The sequence below is a fragment of the Microtus ochrogaster genome, chromosome 8, assembly GCF_000317375.1.
Source record: "Microtus ochrogaster isolate Prairie Vole_2 chromosome 8, MicOch1.0, whole genome shotgun sequence".
Lineage (NCBI taxonomy): Eukaryota > Metazoa > Chordata > Mammalia > Rodentia > Cricetidae > Microtus > Microtus ochrogaster.
Window position 1 is genome coordinate 54,702,474 of NC_022015.1, and position 23,565 is coordinate 54,726,038.

Here is a 23,565-nt window from a genome sequence, read left to right on the forward strand (position 1 = left end):
CCACCATCGCCCGGCCCATTCAGTCTTTCTTAACTCATTAGTTAATTTTCAGTTTTAGTTGAGACGAGACGCAGGGTCTCCTGTAGCCCAGGCTAGCCTTGAACTTGCTAAGGAGGTGGATGACCTTGACCTAAGAAATCTCTTACCTCCACATTTCGGGGGGCTGGGACTAGAGACGAGACCACCTCATCTGGGTTTGCTTGCTTGCTTGTTTGTTTTTGAGACAGGGTTTCTCTGTGTAGCCCTGGCTGTTCTGGGATTCGCTCTGTAGACCAGGCTGGTCTTGAAGTCAGAGATCCACCTGCCTCTGCCTCCTGAGTGCTGAGATTAAAGGTGTGTATGCCAGTCTTGTATGAAATAAAATTTCTATACAATCCCAGTATCGAGTAAGCTTTGCTTCTGGGGAGACTGGAATCAGGCATAAGTTCTGGATCATTTTGCTGATGTTTGATCCCGGCAGCCCCCAGGCTCAGCCTGCATAGACAGTGTGGAAGGCAGGGCTTCTCCACACAGTAGATCCATCCATACTGCCTGCGTGAGCACTGGACCTCCACGAGCCTTGTGCAAATGAGACAAACAACCAGTTACCACATTTCACAATTTTACTGTGAGAATTATATGCAGCAGCGCATGCGTGGTACTTTTTCATCTGTAAACCCCCACATGGATATTGGCTGTCATCATCAGCTCCTAGAACATTCCTAATGGACAAAGAAGCTAATAAGCCTCATCAGGAAGAGGTATTCTAATTTTACTGCTTCAGTGTTTGGCTCATCGCTGGTTACGCATTTGTTGAATGAATGCGAGAATAGAAGGGGCTGCAGCCTGACGTGACATTGTTATGCCCAAGTTTCTGGTCCCCAAATGGCGCCAGATTTCTGATGCAAATTGCATGAGGGCTTTTAATAATATTCAAACTGGAGTTTGGACCACACCTCCACCACGCCAACGCAGTGGGTGATGGAAGTGTAGCCCCGAACCCAGGGAAGGGGTAAACTTTTAAAGGGGAAACGCTGTAATCAGGGGAGTTCGAGTCCTGTCGTCTTGGGATCAGGTGAGGAGTACATAGGATAAGATAGTTTCTGAACCAGTTGGTCAGTTTTGGGGCGTGAAAACCTAACAAAGAGCCATTAATAATTGACGAGGTATCTTCAAGGACAGGATGCCTCCCACGAACATCTGGACCTTGTTAAATTTTATGGCCCTGTTCCCTGTCTTCTTAATTGGCCATTTTTTGGGTATCTGTTCAGATTTCTGCTATGGCAGCACATTTCTAGAGCTGAGATTCCCCCCCCCCCATTATATGGCTTAAGATCAAGCCCCTTCTTTAAAACGGAGTTTGCAAAGTCAGCTCCTCACAACATGAAACAATAAATCTGCTTTTTTTTTCCTACTTGAAAAAATGTACTTGTCTTCTTTATGGGATTAACCCTTTTATTCTTTGATTTAAAATGGGAATACGGAGGCTGATTGATTTCAGCTGATTCCAGTTGCTGCATGCTGGTGTTCTCAAGATGATTTTAATCTGTTTACATATGATTTTTGCTTTTTTGTTTTGTTTTGTTTTTCTTACGATAGATCTAGGCCTATGACCTGTGACTCCGTTGTGTACAATCTCTCAGAGCAATGGAATGCAATTTTGTATCAGAATTGATTTACTCACCCTTATCAAAAATGATTTTTGGCCGGGCAGTGGTGGCACATGCTTTTAATCCCACCAGCACCCAGGAGACAGAGGCAGGAGGATCTCTCTGAGTTTGAGGAAGCCTGGTCTACAGAGTGAATTCCAGGATAGTCTCCAAAGCTACACATAGATTCCTGTCTCGAAGGGGGGAAAAAAAAAAGAAATTTTGTTTCATTTCATCTGTCACACTCTGATGTGCTAGGAAGTCAGTGTCCCTTTGTTCCCGATATGGCAACTCTGTGTCTCCGCCCTTTGTGCATTGTGTGTGGTCTGTCATAACGAGTGCTCCTCTCACTGGAAAGTCTGAGGAGCCCTTGTGTAGCTGAGTGACATTGTGTCAGTTCTCTGCATTGTTGCTTGAGAATAGAAGTGGAGGTTTTCTTCTGGAGGGTTCTTCTCTCACTACCACTCAGAAGATGCAGCCCGAGAGAGAAGCCTGCGAGTCCACTTCTCAAGTAAGTACTCGATGAGTTTAGGACAGTATGATTATTATGTGTATATATATCAATAAGAATAGAATAATTCATTTCTTATCCCTGGCCTTTGGGTGAAAAAAAGCACTGAAGAAATTCAATGTAGTTGTATTTGTGCCTGTTTTCTTAGACGATGGCTCCTCTAAGAAGAAATTAAACAAGTGAAGTATATTCCAGCGCTGCTTAGGGGCCACTGGCCCAGCAGTATGCTCCAGCAGTGGTAATGTTGTTGCTGGAGAATGGTGTAAGAGCCCGATGGCAGGGCTCACATAGGCGCTAAGAGACCATTGCTGGGCTCCAGGGAAGAGTCACAAATGTTGCTCTTCTCTGTTACACATTGTGGCCCATGAGCTCCTTGAGGACAGGGTCTTTGTCATGATTCTTGGCAAGTGTCCTAACCCCGTCACTCAGTGTGATAGAAAATGCAGTTTCTGTGTCAGCTCTAAGTATAAAAACATTTTGAGAGCCCCGGAGGTGGCCAGCAGGCAAAGAAGTGCACTGCCATGCCTGGCGACCTGTGTTCAGTTCCTGGGGCTCACATGGTGGAAGGAGAGAACCAACTGCCGTGGGTTTTCCTCCCCACCACACACACACGGGGAGGGGGAAGAATGGATATGAATAAGTGTACTAAAAATTACTATACCTTTACCTTCAACAAAGCAGTCTGAGCCACGCCCTCAATCTAGACAGTTTGCACAAGAGATCCACACATGCCTATGTACATAGAGGTTCACGGTCTGATTGTTTCATGTTAACAGCATGAAGTGCACATAGTTGTCCAGTGCCCTAATTAGCTTTAATTGTCCACTTACCACAACCTAGTGTCATGGGAGAGAAAAGCCTTGGTTGCAAAAAAAGACTGATCAGATGAGCCTGTGGGCTTGGCTGAGCTGGTGGGGGGGGGGTGTCTTAATAATTAATTGACGTAGGGTGACCTAGCGCACCGTGGGCGGTACCATCCCTGGGCAGGTGCAAGCTGGAGGAGCTCTGAGTCTGAGAGCAGAGTTCCTGTTTTGAGTTTTTGTCGAGACCTCCCTCTGTGATGACCAGTGACCTAGAAGTGTAGGACAGTAAATTATTTCCATACCTGAGTTGCTTTGGTCAGAATGCTTCTTACAGCAACAGAAATTAAACTAGAATACACTGCTAACACAAGGATGTGGAAAAGGCGGTGTTTTAAGTGTCCCGGGAGCCAGATTCTACCGAAAAGGCGTGCGGTGCTCCACCTTCTGCTCAGCCTAACAGTTTGACAGTCCTAGAATTTGAGCTTGCACCCAGCTTTGCCCCTGGTGACCCCTCTTCCATCTCCTCACACACTTTCAGCAGACGCCCCCCCCCCACCCCCGTGTTCGGTGCTCACTGCTGCTTCCCTCTGCTTCCTCACCCAAATTCCTGGCAGGTGAGAGCTGATGGTCTAAGCTCACCTTACCTTGTCAGACACGCTCAAACGAGCCCATCAACAACATTACTCTGGCTTCTCCCCATGAGTTCATTCTCATCCACACAGGTTCAAGAGGGATCACTGTGTAGCGCATATGTGGCTGCGTCTTCAGTGTGGAGGAGTCTGGGGAAACTGGGCAGTGACCGACCTTCCCATTACACAGAGTACCCCGAGAAAAGGGAACAAAGCCTGCCTTCCTCTGTGTTGCCTATTGTTATGCCCAGTCCCCATTGGGGACCCCAAAAGACCACCAGGGTGACTGACTCACTGAAATGTAAAAGCAAGGTTTATTCTTGTTCACAAGTTCAAGCCGGCAGGAACTTCGGCAGCACAGCAGTTGAGAGGGGGCAGTACTATGTAAAGGCAAAACCCAGGAAAGTTACATTAGCAGGGTTTGGGGTAACGGGTTCAGTCCTGATTGGGTGGCATTTGTCTAGGGGTGTCCCGGTGAAAAGCGATGGGTGTGTGCTGGCAGGTGATCCTATCTACAATGGTTGGAACGTTAGGAATTTCCTTTGGATGGTCTGTTCCTGGGTGGTGCCTGGGTAGTCTCAGTTTGTGGTCTTTCTTGCAACCAGGTATTGCCTCGGGGAAAATTACTGAGACTCAGGCCTCTTTTAAGCTTATCGTGGCTGGATCCTACACCTATGACCCTTGTGAAGACCAGAAAGAGTGGCTAGGCAACCTTTTTGTAATTTTAGTAACTGGAGACTACTCACTATATACAGAGCCTTCATGCCCACCCGCCTTCGCTGGCTTGTGGCTGCTGGCCACAAGAAAATGGTAAGCACCCCGACTTTAGAATGTCGCCCGGAACCCTGACAATGGGGAGGTGAGTGTGACTGACTGTCGCTCCCATCTAGCTCTGTGCACCTAGAGGCCTTAAAAGGTTTCTCTACAAAGCTTAACTCTTCTTCCAAGTCCCTTCTGGTCTATCGCACCCAGCAACTGATGCTTCTGAAGCGTCTCTTAGCTGGGAAGCACAGAGAAAATGAAGCCAGGTAGGTGGGAAACCTGCTCTTCATGGATACCTTTTCTTCCGGAAGTGGAACTTCTGTAGGTCTCTTCTTCATGGAGGTTTGATGCCGAATTGGTTCCTGGTAAATCTTGGTTACCTGGAGAAAACGTCTGAGTTAGAAACAGAAGATCAGTGTTCAGGGCCATGCTGGGCTATGTAGCCTGGGCAGTCAGAGACCTTGTTGTCATTTGTCTATTGCTGCAGATTACTCAGTCAGGCATGGAAAGGTTTGGTTCCTGAGTGTCTTCTGACTTCCACAGGCTTTGGCGTGCATCCTGGCTCCCAAGTAAATAAGTTGGTGTAAAAGAAAAAAAAAATAAGCCTTCCCAGATAGACTTCAAATGAAAAGTGAAACCATTTAAATTCTACAGTCACTTTTTTTTTTAAAAAAAAACTTCGTACCTAGTTTTCAACTTAAATAAATTTACTTTCCCTTCATAAATGTGTAATGTCTGCACAGTAGTTGAAGAATCAAATTTCTGAAAACTTGGTCCTTGTCAAGATAAATCAGTGACTGCAGCCATTGGGCTGACTGTCACACACAAGCACAAGGTCTATCTTGACGTCTTTGTCAATCAATCACGCTGTACCTAGAGCTCACCAACTTGGCTAGGCCAGCTGACCAGGGAAGCCCACAGATCTTGTGTCTCTGCCTCCTCCGGTTTACAGGCATGCTCTTGGCATGGTGTTCTGCTCTTTTACACTAGGTGCGGGGGAGTCGGATTCAGGTCCCCACGCTTAAGCGCCAAGCACTTCACCAATAGAGCAGACATCTTGGATGTGTTTAAAAACATCCAAGACATCTTAGATGTATTTTATTATTTCCTTACTACGTGTTTATAGGTGCAAAATTATAGGGTCAGAAGTAACATTAAAATAAATTGTACACCAGACGTGGTCGCTCTCGTCTTTAATCTCAGCATTTGGGAGGCTGGGGCAAGAGGATTACTGCGTGTTCAAGGTCAGCCTAGGCTACAGAGTGAGAGGCTGTCTAACCAAAACCAAACAAAATTGTAACCAGATTGAAGACTTGATACATTTTACTAAATGGATTCATTTTAAAGCTGTGTTTGCTCTCCTCTCCCTCAGAAATGTGTCAGGGCTCTGCTCCCTCCAGGAAGCGGTTCCTGTGGCTCTCCTAACTGTCCTCTTCATCTGGGAACAGCCGCTCAGCCTGAGGAGACCCTTGGTGCAGCGTCTCTTTCCATAGGGTGTGGCTTCTGACCCAGCGCTGTCCACCTGCCTCCCTGCCGCTCTTCCAAGGCCTTCTTTCCTTTCCTGGTGTCTACTCGAGTCATGGGCCTCGAATGGCTCCTTGGCTCCTCCTTGCATCCTGTCTCCCTGTAACTATTTACTCTTGGGTGAAATTTCTGAGAAGCTGTTAAAATTGTTATTTCTGTTTTTGTTGCTGTTGTTGTTTTGTAATTGTTCAGTGCATTTATTCATTGTGACCTTTTTTTTAAAGCCAATTGGTTATTTGTTATTTGGGCAGGTGGTTCTCTTTAATCTCTCAAGGTTTGTGTCTCCCTTTGTTCTCCTGGTCACTGATCACTGGGAGGTGTTCTTTAATTCTGTACTTTTCTTTGCGCTAAACCTTTCTGTATTTCCATAATAATAACCATGAAACTGGATTTGTGTTTCTTTAAATCAGTAATTATTTAGAAGAACTTGCTTTTCGTGTGTTGGGACTCATTTGTGCAAATGCCTGTCACTCCTGTCATGGCTTTGTCTTAATTTGTGCTTGGAGTGTGGTTTGTCATGGTTGCTTGCAAGAGTTTATGGAACTCTTCAATCTATGCTCTAGTATGATTTATATTTGTGTACATTTGAAAAAAATTAATATAAAGATGGCTTAGTCTTGCTTTTTCCAATCCCAAATAACATTTTTGTGACTGTAGGGGGAAAAAGCGTCTTGAGCACAAACTGAACATGAAGCCTCGACTCCTAGCGGAAGAGCTTCGAGGTTGAGTTGTGCTGTCTGGCTGCCCAGAGGCCCAGCTGATGGATGCCCTATCCAATCCAGGGAAAAGAAATCAAGATGTGGTCCCCAGAAACCTAACCTGTGACCTAGCCTGGGTCCCCAGAGGCTTTTTACCAAGTGGTTCATCTGTTAAAGGACTTTCTCACCCTGACAGGCAGGGCTGGATTTAATGCTTTTAATAAAATCTGGATGCATCTGTTTAACACCATTTATTATGGAAATTCAGGGCTGGAGACCACTTTCCTTTCTAAAATCATCTCCATTAACTTAGATTGTATACACACACACACACACACACATACACTAGGTAGCAAATTATGTTGATTTTAAATGTGAATTTATTAGCTTGAAAGCCCTTTTCCATAGTTCTTTGTTAGACTTTATCAACTTTTTAAATGTTTGTCTAATATTTTTTCTGACTTTTTGTTACAATAATGAAGTAAGCAACAAGTGCATTTCTTTGTAAATACTTTTTAAATTAGCATTAACACCCCCCCCCCACACACACACCCAGCAGAAGTTACAAACAGTAAAGAAAAAAAACTGTAACTATTCTAAGGTCTTTAATCCCAGCACTTGAGAGACAGAGGCAGGTGGATCTCTGAGTTGGAAGCCAGCCTGGTCCATGGAGCAGGTTCCAGGACAGTCAGTGTTACACAGAGAAACTTTGTCTCAGAAAAGAAAACAAACAAACTCAAACTGTAACTACCAAGGATGGTGGGTGTGTCTTGTTAAATCAGTTAACTGTCAATCACCAATTTGCACCTCCACAAAATGGTACCCATCCCCTGGGCACAGTCCAACTGAGAAGGGCTCCATCCAGGATCAACCTCATGGTAAATTGTGTGTGACAAGTATTGTTGTGTGTTCTCTGCAGAACAGGTCTTGTTCTCAAGGCAAACTGTGATAATGTTATACAGTCCTGTCAATGGCAGAGCAAACCTTCTTTAGGGAGGTTGTTGGCGGTTGCTGGGGGTTGTTAATGGGGTTGTTGATGGTTGCTAGAGGTTGTTGACAGTTGCTGGAGGTAGTACTAACACAGAAGTTACTGTTTCTCTATCAGTGTTCCTTGCTAGACTCATTCAACCGCTGGTCTCTTTTTAAATGAAAGTCTCAGCACCTACCCTGAGAAAACAGGGGGATTCACAGCCGGAGTGAGGAATATTCACACAGCCTGCCCTTCTAAAGGTCCTGAGTTCAATTCCCAGCCACCACATGGTGGCTCACAACCATCTGTAATGAGATCTGGTACCCTCTTGAAGAAGAGACTTGGTCAGTCATCCTCATCAACTTAGATCATGAAACCCTAATATGGACAAGTTCAACAGAGCCGCCATATACTGGCTGCCCCATGAAGGCTTCAGCATGGCCAGGGCATAAATTTCATTTTCATTTTATTGAGATTTAGCAAAGGAGATCACATTATAGAGCCAAGTAGGTGTTTTTCTATTTAATAGGCAAGTATGTAACCGTGCCTCATTTTAAAATGAAAATATAAAATGAAATAAGAATGGGTACAGGTATGTGTACCATGACTGGGCAGAGGTCAGAGAAAATTGTTTAAGAGTTTTTTCTTTTTCCCCTTCTACCCTTTGTTCCTGGATGGAACTTGAAACATTAGCCTTGTATTGCAAATCTTTTCACTGCTGAGCCAAAGTTTTTATTGTTGTTGTTATTGTTTTTTTTTGTTTTTTTTTTGTTTTTTTTTTAATGAACAAGTTTGAGCTGGGGAGGCAGAATGGTAGAGTGCTTGCCTAGTATATGTGTGGCTGTGGGTTTGGTCATCAGCACAGAAAATAAACACAAAAGACAATAATGGCCATGACCTACAGTGTGGATTCTAGGCATGTATAATCTCACATACGTCACAGTCAGATAGTTGCCTAATGTGTTTTAAACAATTTTGTTATTTATATGTATGAGTGTTTTGCCTGCATCTATGTTTGTATGTATGTATGTATGTATGTATGTGCACCAGTTACATGTGAGGTCAGAAGAAGGTGATATATCCCTTGGAACTGGAATTATAGAAGGTTGTGAGCCACTATGTGGGTGTTTGGAACTGAAGCCAGGCCCTTTGCCATAGCAACGAGTGCTCTTAACCTCTGAGACAATTCTTCAGCCCCAATTTGGCTTTTTTTGAATAAATACCAGGAATATTGTTGGCATTCAGGGTCTCAGCTAAGAATCTTAAACACACAGAGTGATCAGTGTCCTTTATCAGAAAAGCAACACACTTCATTTAAAGGCAATAGATAAATTATCCAGAGAGAAATATTGATGTATAGGGAAATTAGGTATTTGGTGAACAGAATTCAGCTCCTTCGTTTCATATTTCATAGATCAAGTCTTAAGTTTCCTACATTCTGTCCAGCTTCCCTGTGGGCAGGCGTTGCGAGGACATCTGCTTCTGTCTTTTGGTTGATTGTCTTTTTGAGGCAGTTCCTTCCCTATGTGGACTAGGCTGGCCTTTGCCTCCTGATTACCGAGATTACAGATCTGCACAGCCACGCCTGCTTGATGGAGTAGTTAGTTCAGTTTAAAACAAGTTGAAACCAAGAAGTTGATGTTTGCTTCCACTAATACTTCTCAGGCTTATATGTGTAATAGTGACTGGGATAAATGTGTTTTTAAGGCATGCACATTTTAGCAGGAAAGTTTAAAATGTTAATGTGTTTGTTGCATGAGTACCTGCTATTTCTGGGAAAATGACTTGGTATTTTCCAGTTTTATAGTGAGGAGTCCCAGAGCTAAGGTCTCATGCCGAAATAGGACGGGAAGGCTGGCTGTAAGGGTCACTCTCAGCAGGTCAGCAGGACTTGCTTTTGTATTCATGGCAGTCTCTTCAAACCTTGCAGCCATATATCTGTTAATCCCGGGGAGTTTGATTTTTAAAAGGAAATCCCCTTTTCTCCTAGGAAGCTTGATAAATGAGAACTGGTGTGGATTTTAGTCACTGGCTCTCTGGGTTCAGGAAGGTGTGGGTCTGATGTTAAGTCGTGAGCGTGCTTGAGCATGCTTCCTGCGTTCACCTCACCTCCACAGAGCCTTTTCACTGAAGAATGCAAGATAATGTGATAAGGGTTAAAAGCGCTGGCTGCTCTTGCAGAGGACCTGGCTTTGGTTCCCAGCACTCACCTGTAACACCAGTGTCTGGGGATCTGTTGCCCTCTTCTGGCTTTCAGAGGCACTGCTCGCACATGATGCCCAAACATATAAGCAAGCAAAATACCCACATGTATTTAATAAAAATTAAAATGATACTTTGTCGCTAGGTGGTAGTGGCACATGCCTTTAATCCTAGCACTCAGGAGGCAGAGGCAGGTGGATATATCTGAGTTGGAGGCCAGCCTGGTCTACAGAGCAGGTTCCAGGACAACCAGGACTACACAGAGAAACCCTGTCTCATATATCATTGTAGTAAAAGTGGCTGATAGGTGCCTGGAGAGATGGCTCAGTGGTTGAGCAGTCGATCATGCAGAGAGAGGATCTGGCTTCTGTCCCCAGCTCACAACCATCTGTGACTCCAGTTCCAGGGAGTCTGATGCGTCTTCATGGCATCCATGAGCACCATGTATTTATGTGTGTTGCACACACGTGCTTGCAGTCACTTATACACACACACACACACACACACACACACACACAGTTAAAAAGGAAAGTGGCTGAAGTTGGAAGGTCAGTTTTCCCGTCTCACAGGAGCGCAGTTTGGAAAGGTGCGCTTTTGAGATGGGTTGACTTGCGAGAACAATGAGCGTCTTGTTTCTGTAACTGCAGCTAACTTTAATTAAAGGCCGAGGACAGAAAACATAAGGTGTTTGGAGAAACCAGGGAAGGGACTAGTGGGCTGGCCCATCCCCCATGGCTCAGTGCTTCCAGGGTGTGTGCCAGGGCAATCTGGATTTGTCTTTCATGGGGGAAAGGTGTCTTAGCCCATAAAATCACAGAGATGTCCCGCCTGTCACATGGTCTTTGTTCTCTGGCTTCAAAGACTTGGAAGGCTCACCTTATGCCCCTGAGCTCTTGGGAAAGGCAGAAGCTTGTCCTTTGTAACCTTCACTAAGGAGCATGAGGGTGGGCATGGGTGTGGGTTTAAAGGGACAGGTGTCGGCCGGAAGATCAGCGCTGGTGCTGAGGTTCTGTTAGTCAATACTGCAGGCTCCATGAGCAGCGCTGCAGCTGAGCCCTGGCCCCACCTCCCACCCCTTCCCTCTGGATTGAAGTAGGATATTTATGCATTCCCAAGATGAGCAACATGGGAGTTGCCTTAGGTTTGTAATGCTTTATTGAAAGCCGCGCATGAGTGTGTGTGTGTGTGTGTGTGTGTGTGTGTGTGTATGTGTGCGCTCACGCGTACACATGCATACATGTATGTGAATGGGTGTTTTAATTGAAACCTGTATTATTGCCTGCACCATACCACAGAGCTTGTTTGTTTATGAGGAAAAAACCAAAAACACTGAGAAATAGTTTCAGATTGTGATTTTTTTTTTAAAGAAGGCTCCCATTCGCAAAGCTTTAGTTGAAAATAGAAAAAAGAAATTAAAAGCTCCTGCATCTTTATCCCACATATTGTTTTTCAAAGGGAGGAGTTCTGGATCCTGTTTTAAATGTCATAATGTATTTCAATTAAACCAGGAAAAATATTCTAAGAGAAGAAGCAGTCTCTGATACTAAGTAACATCTTTAAATTTGCATAGTAGTGGGGGATTTATAACAGTGTGGAGATAAGTGTCCATTTACAGGTCAAAAGGAAGGGCATGAAGTCTGTCTAGTGCATGCCTGAGGTCTGCCACATAGTGGTGACCAAAGCCATATTCCTAGTGAGGGATTTCTCTGTGTGTATTAATGTGGTCACTATCAGTACTGGTGCTTAGGTAACAGGCAGGGGACAGTGATGTGAACCGTGGCTCTCTGCTGTGATCTCTGGACCAGGCTGTGCACATCATCAGGGAGGTATTTTGGCAAGCTAATGTTCTCAGGTGTTGCTGAATACTTGTGATATGGTAAAGATTGCGAGCCACAGGCCAGAAGCATCCTTTTAATCATTGCATCAGTTTCGTTGTCGAGGTTTGCCCTGGTGATAGACTTCTCTGGATTCTCCATGCCATCACCAGTGGAAGCAACCTCTTTTGGGGACTGCCATAGACAGCCTTACCAGGGCCACAAAGGTAGTCTTAGGAGGTGCAGAGGGATGCCAGGGAGTTCATAAGATCCCACCGAGTTACCTCCACTCTGCTGCCCTTGGTTCGCTGTGTCCAGTGTGTTGTGGCACTTCCTCTTCATGGAGCTGTCTGTCATTCTCAGGTCCAGCCCCCATGTCTGTGTTGGCTTTTTGCTTAGGGTCTCTGGGGGAGATAATGTGACTCAGAGTCTGCACATGCTGGCTCGACTCAGATACAGGAAGCTTCGAGATAAACTTGGCGCTTCTCCTGAAACTGATTTTATATCAGCCTGTGGGACCTTATCTTGTAAGCAATTAATATTCTTTGCCTGCCAGGTAGCAAGTGCTCTGGTGTGCAGAGTTTGAAGGGATCTCTAGATAGCCAACACTAACCGTGCATCATCTCCCAGAGAGTTCACATCTTCTGCTTCTCTAAAATGTGCTCTCTGGCCCGCAAGTGGCATCATCTGGAGATGCTGGAGGAACACAGTTCACAGGCTCCACCCCAAATCTCTTGAGTCAGAAGTTCTGAGATGGGAGCAACCAGTTTAATAAACCCTGCTAATATTTGAGAAGTATTGGTTCTAAGCACAACTCTTAAACATTTTTGATGGTCATACAGTAGCCCTGTGCCTCCTAGTATCTGCATTTGCCTAGTTTTTGAAGTTTCTCTTGCTATTGACGTCTGCCTTTTAGTTTACTGTGATCTGGTAATATACAGGAATTATTTGGATTCTTTTGTATTTGTTAAGACTGTCTTGTGGTCTAGAATGGAGTCTGTTTTAGAGATGGTCCATTGGGCTGCAGAGAAGAATGTGTTTTGTTGCCTAATACATGAGCTATTCTGTAGGTACCTTATTAAGTCCCTTTGATCTTAACTCTGAAGTTTCTTTGCTGATTTTAGTTTCAATGACTTATCTAAGGATGTACTATTCCCACACCCCCACTCCACCCCCTAGGTTACTCTGTGTAGCCCTGGCTGTCCTGGAACTCACTTTGTAGACCAGGCTGGCCTTGAACTCACAGATCCACCTGCTTCTGCCTCCTGAGTGCTGAGATTAAAGGTGTGCGTCACCACCACCTGGCTGAGACAGGCCAAATTGATTAGTATGGAATTGGAAGCCCCAGTCTTCAGTGCATGTATGTTTACAATTTTATCTTTGCAATGAATTTTCCACTGATACATAGGAAAATCTTTTAAAATCTCCTCTAATTTTGGTGTGTGTTCTACTTTGTCAGAGATCCAAATCCTCCCGACTTTTTTCATGTTTCGGCTTCCTTGGCCGATTGGCTTCCATCTTTTCCCTCTGCATCTAGCTTGCTAGTGAAGAGTGTTTCTTGGAGACTGCAGATAATTGAATCCTGCTTTTAAAAATAAGTTTATCTTTGTCTTTTCATTGGTAATTTAAGGTTCTTTGAAATGTGTTTACGAATTCCAAATGTAGAACTCTCAGCTCCTTCTCCTGCACGACGTCTGCCTGTGTGCTGCCATGCTTCCCACCATGAGGATATTGGATTAAGTCTTCAAAATGTTAACCAGCCCGTTAAATGTTTTCCTTCATAAGGGTTGCTGTGGTCATGGTGTCTCATCACAGCAGTAGAAACCCTAAGACAAGTTGTGTTACGCTTTCAGACCTGATAGCATGTCACAGTGTCAGTCAGGCCCTTGGGTACTGTGTTAATGCTGGTCCCTGCCACTTTTAGACCACTTTTTAGGCCACGCAAGTATAAGTTCAGCATCTGGGCTTTCTCCTGGGGCTCCCACTCTCCTGTGGGTGCAGCCAGAGGCTAGATGTGGCTCTGCTGGCTGTGGTAGCCTCCCTGAATCTGGGAAGCCAGAGCTATCTATATACAACTAGAATTTAAACATTAAGAAAGCTTCCTGCCCTCAAGTCAGTGCTGAGCTATCTCAGGGCTGGGTGCTGCTGGGAGGCCTATAAGCCGCGCTTCCTCAGGTCACCTAGTCACGGCTCTTCCATAGCATCTGTGGCTGCATCCACACTGTGGGGATGCCAGCTGTCCCTGCTTATGTCTCCTGAGATGTGTGGGCCTGTAGCTGCTATCAGGTGGCAGAGGAATTGAAGACATTAGGCTTCCCAAAGCCGATTTGCAACTTTCTATTGTACACTAACCTTCAAATTTATATAGCACTGTTTTTGAATCATCGCTAAATTAATCAAAGTATGTGTTTTCCCTTTCTGACAATGAGTCATTTGGTTCCACTAATATTCTCTGATAAAAACCTATCTTCCAGGGTCACACAGCCATGAACTTTTGCCCCCAGGCCTCAGTAGAGAGCTGTGAGTGCGGTCAGGTTTAGTTATCAGCTGCCTCCTTTTGTCCTTACTTCAGACCCTTCTTCCTTGCCCACAGCACAGCTAATACAGTAAAGAACGAATAGGCATTTGGGGCAGATAATTAGGTCCAAGTGGGGAGGACACCTACAGGATGATGAAGCCCACACCCGGCATGGATAGAAACAATGTTTGCCAGAGAGTTCCCTGAAGCCCTCAGCATCTAGAGTTGCAGCATGGGACGGACTGTACATAAAATATTTATAGAGCACAGTGTGCTTCACCTTTGACAAAAGAAGGGTTTAGGTGTGTACTGTTACTATGGCTGCAGCTAACCCATAAACCACTGAAGGACTTTGGAAGAAAGGAAAGCATTTGCAGTTGAGTTTGTAGAGGCTGAGTTTGTAGAGGCTGATAGAGTAGCCTTGGTTCCCAGCTAAAAATACTTAACGTTTTATGTGTTATCAGAATGACCCTGCAGTATCGAGAAAAATAAAGGGAGAGAAGTGAGTTTGCTCAGGACTGAGTTTACTAGAGAAGCTCAAGAGAATGGACGGAGCTAGATGTTTGAAGCTGGCGAAAAGAATCGACTTGGCTTCTGGGATTACAGCTAAGAAACCAAAACCACAGTCTTAAGAAGCAGCGTACGGCTTGGTGTGTGTGTGCAAGCATGCCTGTGTATGCACCTATAATAGAGTCTAGAGGTCAATGTCCCTTGTCTTTTATTGTTCCAAACTCCTTTTTAAAGCATACTATGTTATTGAACCCAGAGCTTTACCATTGTAGCCAGACAGTCTGGTCAGAGATACCAGGGATCCATGTGCCTTCACCTCACCCCGAAAGCACTAGGATTCCAAACATGTGGCTGTCCCGCATTGCTTTTACATAGGTGCCGGGGATCTGAACTCAGGTCCTTGTGCGTGTGTAGCAAGCACTTAGTAAGCCATCGTCCCATCCCTACATGGTTTATATGTAGAACCAAGTATCTCTTGCTGCGCTGTGTGTTTGTCCATAAAAGAGGAATGCTAGTGCCCACCTAATTGCCTCCTAAAGGGTTGGAAGAGTAGGCACCTGTTGCTTAGTAAGTGGGGGCGATCTTGTTTGTTCATTTGTCTCTATGAGGGTTGCGTTGACTCATGAACTTACTTCCTCTTCTGGAAAAGCATAAGCGAGGAAATGATCAGCAAGGCGAAGGCAAGTCAGTGTCTTTCAACATGCAAGACGCAAGACCCCCACCCCAGGGTCCTTTCTGAGACTTAGGAGTTTCCCTAGACTTTGCTTTCCCAGTCAATGTATAGTCAGGGTAGCAAGCAGATAATGCCCTTGATATCATGAGATAGTGTAAATCCATAAGGAGAACACTCAGGTAGAAAAAAATAAACCAAGGGCATGGACAAAAAGTCTAAGATGGTAACGTGTTCAGCTTCATGTGCACACTGAGTTTGAAATGTCTCTAGACTATAATATTAAAAATAAACTACTACCCAAGCAGTAGAGGGATGTGGAGCAGTGGCATTGCTGTGCGCCATGGCATTTGACGTTCTTATGTGCAGCTTTTCACAGCGTCACTCCTTATGTTTTACGTGATTAGCCTGTGACTTTTCCCGGAAAAATTACGGATGGTGTTACAGCACTGGTTTATAGTCAAAGCTTAGAAACTATCTCAGTGAGCCCAAGGGGTTTTAAAAATCCCATACAGCCATTAAAATAAAAATGTAGGAAACTATTAAATGACAGTGCTTTTTTTTTTTCAAATAAATGGGAAAATCCAGTCACAAATAATGCCAGAATATTCCTGTATGTGTGTTAGGTCTATAAATTGGCCTTGCATACATACCAAAGTGGGAGAAGATTCAGTGAGAGGCTAATGGCACTTAAAAAGCTTTATCTCTTGAATTTTCTAAACTTATTGCTGAGAATAAACACTATTTTTTGTTTTTGTTTTTCAAGATAGGGTTTCCTGGAACTCACAGATCCACCTGCCTCTGCCTCCAAGGGCTGGGATTAAAGGCATGCGCTGCTACCTCCAAGTTTACAACAAACACTATTTTGGACAACGAGAACATGTTACTTTAAAGATAATTGAGCCTTACCTATATAGATTACCCAGCACTGTGCTGTCGGCTTGTCGCGGTGCCCTATCTGTGGTCTGTGTGAGTGACCGTCCATCGCGTTCCTGAAGCAGGAGACTGATGTAGAAGTCGACTAGACGCCAGCTTTCCTGAGCTGATGGCAGAAAGTGTTGAATGTCTCTGTGAGATTTCTTAGGGAGACAAAACCAGGCAAGCACGGTGGCGTTGGCAGAGCAGAGTTGGACAGCTTGGAACTGAAGTGTCTCCAGCTGGTAGTGAGATTTTGGGAGCTGGCCGGAGGAAGTAGCGCACCCCTGGGGGTATATCATCACACACCGAATCGTATCCTGCTAGCTCTCTCTGTTTCCTGGCCCACCTCGAAGTGAGCTTAGCTGCTGTGCCCTCTGAAAGCGGCTGTCCAAATAAGGCTCTCCTCTCTAGGGTATTTCCTTTAGTTCCTTTTCTGTCATCTTTGGGATAAAATTGCGGTCACCCATCATCTTTTCCCATGGCAAGTTATTCAGTGAGAGCTTGGCTACGAGGCACCATTTGAAGTTCGAGCATGCTCACTTTGGCATGAGATCTAATATGTGTTGGACATACTTAAAACTCATCTCCTAGCTGCATGAGGCGAGCCTTAGACTGAGTAGTCTATAAGTGGTGTCCTTTGACATTGCCTCTAGGTGTCTTCTATAAATGTCCTGGGCCATATTCTTATGTATCTTGGCCTGGTACCCAGTAGTGATTGAACCTGGCACACAAAAATTGTACGCAATTGGCCAACGACATAGTTTAAAACACATATACATTGTGAATTATTAAGTTCAGGCAGATATATCACCTCAAACATTTACAATGTCTTTATGGTGAAAACTTTGAAATCCCTTTTAGTAAAGGCCTGTTGACTTTGAAGAGCATTGACAGAGCTGACGCAGAAGAGAATTGGCTTATAAAAACTAATACGGTCTACACTGAAGTAAAAACCGTAATAAACACAGCCGGACATCTAAACTCGATACACACTGCTACACTGGACAGTAATGTTAGGTGGTGTGTGAGGCTTGCCGTATGTGGATGGTGGGCATTGCTGGGGCTGGAAGTTGTAGCAAGGTGCCCTCACAAGGGGACCTGATGGTTACACAGGCAGGGTGGAAAGGTGCATATTTTTGGTAGTCGGTTAGTCTCACTGGAAGAGAAGGAATTGGAAACTGGTAGCACATAGTGAGTGGATGGTAGGTCATGGGCGAACTGAAAGCCCCCAGAGGAGTTTAAATCTTTAAGACTGGGGCTGTGGATAAAAGAGGACGCGGGGTTTAGAAGTTTTAAAGCTAGAGAGCCTTAGGGCTGCTGCAGTCTGTAAGGCGGGATGGGAAAGGCTGATGCTGTCGAGGACCTGTGGTGGACCAGCGAGACAAAAGATCGTGATGTTCTTGTTTTACAGCAGCCTCTGGGATGCATGGTCTCATTTTATTTATAGCGAAGCTGAGATACTTGGCAGAGCAAACATAACCTGGTTACATTCTGCAGAATGGCAGGAGCATGGTTCCTGCCCAGGGACCTCTGATTTCCTAGAGCAATGAGGGTGTGAAAGCCAGCATCGGTGCTTGATTGTGTAGTCAAGGAAACCAAGAGCTCGGGGACAAGGGCGATCTGTTCAAGGTTGTGCAGGTAATAGGAAGAAAGTGGACAGGTGACAATCTACAGGAAGAGTCCAGGCCACAGGTTAAGAAGTCGTAGGCACAGCCGGGCGACGGTGGCCCACGCCTTTAATCCCAGCACTCGGGAGGCAGAGGCAGGCAGATCTCTGTGAGTTCGAGACCAGCCTGGTCTATAGAGTTAGTTCCAGGACAGGTTCCAAAGCCACAGAGAAACCCTGTCTCGAAAAAAGGGAAATCGTAGGCACATACAATACGCCAATGGATGTAGCAGCAGGCAGTGGTACCAAATCACTGTTATTAAAACAGAGGCTCAAGAAAGATGGTGCCGGAGGGATGTTGGAGTTGGGAGCGGTGAGAGCGTGACTGAGTGACAGTCCCAAGGTTTTTATCCCAGGGAACCGCCACTCAGAGTGTTGATGATGGAGTGGTCTGAGTATAAAATGACAGGAAACCACGGAAAGATGGGTGGGATGCATGAGCTGACCTATGTATATCTTAGCAACCACACAGAAGACGGTGACAACTAAGGCTGAAAGGCGGTGAGGGACAGAGCCCTTTTCTTGGAAAGAGTACATCAACGTAAGAGTGGTTTGATTTCGGAAATGCATAGCTGACTCCAGTCATTGGCTACCCTGCCTGTAGTCTCAACCTAGAGAGAGGATTGCGCCATCACTTTCTCAGTGAGATCTCTTCCCTTTCAGAATGATTGTCGCCCTACTGGATGGACCACTGCACTACTGAGTGATGGCCATCTTCTGACCCCACTAGGGAGTTGTCTGCAGAGTTGAAATGTTTATTGTGGTAACCTCCGACCTTAGGTGATTAAGGTAAGGTTTTACTTTTTATCTTAGAGCCATCACAGAGTGGTCGTGTTTCTCTCCTATAACTTTACTTTCTACAGGTATTAATCCATTCCCTTCCATAGGTTCTTAATCTGAAAATGTATAAGAGTGCAGAAAATATTTTTTATAGGATGAAATATGAGCAGGCTGTTTGACGCTGAAAATGGAGGTGAAATATATTCCTCCTCAGATTAAATCAATAAAATATTCCATTTCCATAAACACAGTGTGCATAGCCTGGATTATACTAGGAAAAACTTATTAGATCAAGAGAAGTATTATTAAGGCTACTTGAAATAAATGGAAATACTTAAATTTATTTTCAAAGACAAAAGTAAAAATACAGGGAGTTTAATAGAAAATTATTGTCCCACTTTCAGAGATATTAGCATTTCACTGAGTTATTTTCCCAGTTTACGTAGTATGTGTGCTTCATTTCCTAGATTGGTTTAGGAGTGATTGACATTTACCGCATTGCCCGTGCCAGTCTCTGCACCACCCCCATGGTAGGTCTTAATTGATTGACTCCTACCGAGATTATTTCTTTTGTTCTTCATTATGGTTTGTGCATGTGTGTGCATGCAAAGGTCAGAGGACAACATTCAGGGCTGGGTTCTCCTTCCGCTGTGGATTGTGGGCATTGAACTCAGGTCATGGGGTTTGAATAGTGCCGCATTTACCTGCAGAGCCATCTTTCTGACCTGTCAGTATATTAACTCTCTGCTGTGAGAGCCTTTGTCACCATTTGCAACTAAGAAAATTGAGACTTTGGGAAACTAAGTAACTTATCCATGCTTGTAAACTTGGGCTAGTGAGCTAATGAGCCCTACCAATAGGCGGTTGTACACAATTCAACAACAGACCCTTTTACAGGACTGTGATAAGTTCAGTCTCTCCACCCTCTCCTTTTCTTGGCTGTATACACCACTTCTCTCTCTCTAATTTTAGAAGCTTCCTTGTTGCAAGTCTTTGCTATCCACATGTATGATTATCTCTGTGGGATGAGTCGCTACCACCGAGACCTTGCCAGGGTTGATGGGACACTCTGCTCGTTGGTTTTCAGAAGGCTGTGCCAATGCAGCTCCTTGGCTTCAGGATAGAGAAGTAACTGATGATGGCCAGCAGCACTTGAAGACTGCAATTTTGAATGACCTTGTCTTGGTTTTAGAGATCCCAAAGGTTCTTGCATATATTCTCTTCCATCCAATATTCTAGAGACCATCACATCTGCATGCTCTCTTTTTGTCATCTCTGATGGAGTTGCAAGACAGTGCAGAAAGGTGCAGGCTCTCCAGTAAGATGCCTGGCATTAGATCAAAGGAGGGTTACTCTGCCTCAGTTTCCATGACTTCCCTTATAAAACTCTTCAGGATGTTCTGCCTTGGTACATGCTCAGGAATTGTTGGCTGCAGCTGTCTTCCAGAAGTACATGCTCACAGAAACAAAACAAAACAGAAAGAAAGGCTGTACTTGGTTTGAATGGAATGTGATTATTAAATTAGTAAATCACAGTAGAAACTAGACCACTGATAGTGTCATACTGGTAGCATTAGCTCTGATTAGCTGAAGCTCACACATCACCATTCCTGCCTCAGTTGATGCAGGGAGGTCATGTACGAGGGCAGAGCAGAAACAGGGTAGCCAGGCTATTGTAACTTTACAACTCCCATCTGACTTAAACACACACACACACACACACACACACACACACACACACACACACACGTTCCTCTCTGCATACTGGTCAGGGAGGTAGAACTGCTGTTACTAACCTGGTTTTATAGGGAAGGAAATTAACTTGAGGATTAAAGGTTTTGCTCACTTCAGGTCATGAAATGGTCAGTGGCAGAGCTGGCAAGCACTCTAGATTCTGTCTTTGTATCTTTAATCCTCATTCTTGATGTTCTCTGTGTAAGGATAAAGCCACAGAGTGGCAGGTGGAGAGAGCCAGGGCCAGAGATGTCCTGGTACAGAAAGAACAAAACCAATGCTCCCTAGGAGAGGGCAGCAAAGTTGGGAGAAGGGAGCTTGGATATGTTAGGAGTAAGACAGGGAACTTCGTAGAGAGTGTGCATAAATGGGGACATTGAGGACTTCAGAGATCAAAGGGCTAAATAAAGATCCAACAAAAAAGGTTTTCCTTCTTGGCTGTTTGAATCAGGATCTCAAGTATCCCAGGCCTTAAACTCTGTATAGCCTAGGCTGACCTGGAATTTCTTTCAAAAGGTTATTATTACCGTTGTTGTCAGTGTGCTCTTTCTCTGTGTGTGTGCACACGCATACATGCGCACATGGGCATACATGTGCACACACAGTTACTCATGCTGTGCATTGTGTGTGTATAGGGGTGAGTATGCCTCAGCACACCCATGGCTGTCAGGGTCAGAGAATAAGAGTAGAGTTGACCCTCTCCTTCCACATAAACATGGCTTCTAGGGATTGTATTCAGGTTGCCAGGCCTTTGCCTTCTGAGCCATCCTTCTGACCAGTTCTGACCAGCTTTGAACTTCTTATCCTCCTAGCTTCACCCTTCACCCTGTGAGTGCTAGGACTACTGTTATGTGCTCTTCACAACCAATTTGTGTTGTGCTGAGGGTCCAACCCAGGGCTTCATGCATGTGACAAAAGTACTCTACCAACTGAGAACCATGTCCTTGTCTTGGTCACTCTTCCATTGCTGTGACCATGTGACACAAAGAGACACCATGATCAAGGCAACTCAGAGCAAACCTTTTATTGGGGCTTGCTCCCAGTTTCAGAGTTTCAGTCCGTTATCATGGCAGGGAGCATGGCAGCATGCAGGCAGGCACAGGAACAGTAATTATCTGAGAACTATATCCTAATCTATAGGAGACTGGCATGAGGTTCTGAAACCTCAAAGCCCACCCCCAGTGACACACTTCCTTCAACAAGGTGACACTTACTCCAATAGTCTATGCCTGGTGATTTTAAAAAAAAATTAGGAAACAACCTACATCAGGACCCAGAAATACCACAAGGATATGTGCTCAGCTGTGTTCATAGCAGCATTGTTTGTCATAACCAGAACTTGGAAACAATTCAAATGCCCCATGATTGAAGAGTGGGTAAAGAAGATGTGGTGCATTTACACAATGGAGTACTACACAGCAGGAAAAAATAGTGACATTTTATAATTTGCAGGCAAATGGATGGAGCTAGAAAACATCATATTGAGCGAGGTAACTCAGACACAAAAAGACAAATATCATATGTACTCACTCATAAGTGGTTTTTAAACGTAAAGCAAAGAAAACAAGCCTACAAATCACAATCCCAGAGAACCTAGACACCAATGAGGACCCTAAGAGAGACATACATGGATCTGATCTACATGGGAAGTGGAAAAGACAAGATCTCCTGAGTAAATTGGGAGTGTAGGGATCACTACACTATTGAGAGGGTAGAAGGGGAACTGGGATGAAGCGGGGAGGGGGGTTCAGAGAAAAATATAGAGCTCAATAAAAACAATAAAAAAGATGAAAAAAATTCATTCTTTCTAAAAATAATTGTGTGTGTGAGAGAGAGTTCAAACGTATGTGCACATGTGTCCTTTTGCATGTAGAGGCCCGCTGTGAACCTCAGATGTCATTCTTCAGGACCCATCTACTCTGTTTTTGAGGCATCATCTTCACTGATCTAGGGCTTTCCAGATGGTGAGTCTAGTGGCCAGTGAGCCTCATAGAGCGCGTTTGCTGGCTCAGCACTGGACTCAGAAGCACGGGCCGCTGCGAGTAGCTTTTTATATGCGTGATAGGGATACAAACGCAGGGTCCCTGGCCTTGCACAGAAAGCCCTTTACCAGCTGAGCTGTCTCTCTGCTTCACACACATCTTTGAGACAGAAGTGTGTTTTTCCTAAGTCTAGAGCACACAGACCCTAGAGATAAAAAGGTACATTTATGAAGAACGAATACTTAAAACTTCCGTGTAACCCAGGCAGACCTCAAATCGGGATCCCCCGTCTTAACTTCTCTTAGCTGTGATTATTGAGCTGCCCCAGCACATCCGATGCCAAGGCTCCTCAGTAACGGAAGACCTTAGTGTTGGTGAGCATCTCCAGAGTGGTAGGGTGTGGGTTTTAGATCAGAGAAAGGGGACATGTTTAGCAAGATTGAGAAAGAGCTGTCCGAGGGCTCTGCTGGGCAGGAGGCTAGACCAGGCAGTGTGCCAGCTGCTCCACTCCTGGTGCTGAGGATGGCTTGCCAGCATCTGAAGCCATGGGGAAGGATGCTGATTCTTCTCATCCACACCCTGACACAGGCACAGACTCATATGAGAAAAGCACATCAGGAAAGCGGAGTTCCTCGGTTGCCTGTGGAATCCAAAGACTCCACCCACGGTGATGCTGTTTCTGGAGTCCAGTGGCTGCCAGGCTGTGTTTCCAGTTTGCTATGTTTCCAGTGGTGACAACTACTCAGGTGGACACATGGACCCTTGACTGGTGGAGAAGCAGGGAGACTTGGCTAGGGTTTGCTTTGAAAAGCCTTTGTTCAGGTCTGTTTTCTGTGCTGCTTTCCTGGATATTGAAATATTGAACTTAATAGGTGCGACCAGAATCTCCTTCCATTACCATAGGTCTCCAGCCTACACCAAGCCTCCGCTCCAAGGCAATTTTAGTGGACAAATGGTTCTCAGCTTTCCTAATACTGTAACCCTTTAATACATTTCCTCATGTTCATGGTGACCCCAATTGTAAGATGATTTCGTTGCTCCTTCCTGACTGTAATTTTGCTACTGTTCTGAATTATGATGTAAATACCTGATATGCAGGATGCCGGATAACATGTCATGTGAATATCTGAGACGAAGACGGTTATGTGCCACAGGTTGAGGGTCACCGTAATAGTGTAGAGTATGTCTCTCAATTTGTGATGCTCAATTGTTTTTTCTTCAAGATTTGGCTTTTTTTTTTTTTTTT

At 44.7% G+C, this 23,565-nt stretch overlaps 1 protein-coding gene across 2 annotated transcripts in view; it reads left to right on the forward strand.

Moving 5' to 3' along the window:
* Kank1 (KN motif and ankyrin repeat domains 1) overlaps positions 1-23,565 on the forward strand; it is a 194,298-nt gene that overhangs the window by 50,060 nt on the left and 120,673 nt on the right. Inside the window, exon 2 of one of the 2 annotated variants that reach the window (XM_013348094.2) lies at positions 18,487-18,612. The exons of the other annotated variant lie outside the window; for it this stretch is intronic. The gene's annotated coding sequence lies outside the window, so the exon portion shown is untranslated. The remainder of the gene's footprint in view (positions 1-18,486; positions 18,613-23,565) is intronic. 2 annotated transcript variants of the gene reach the window in all.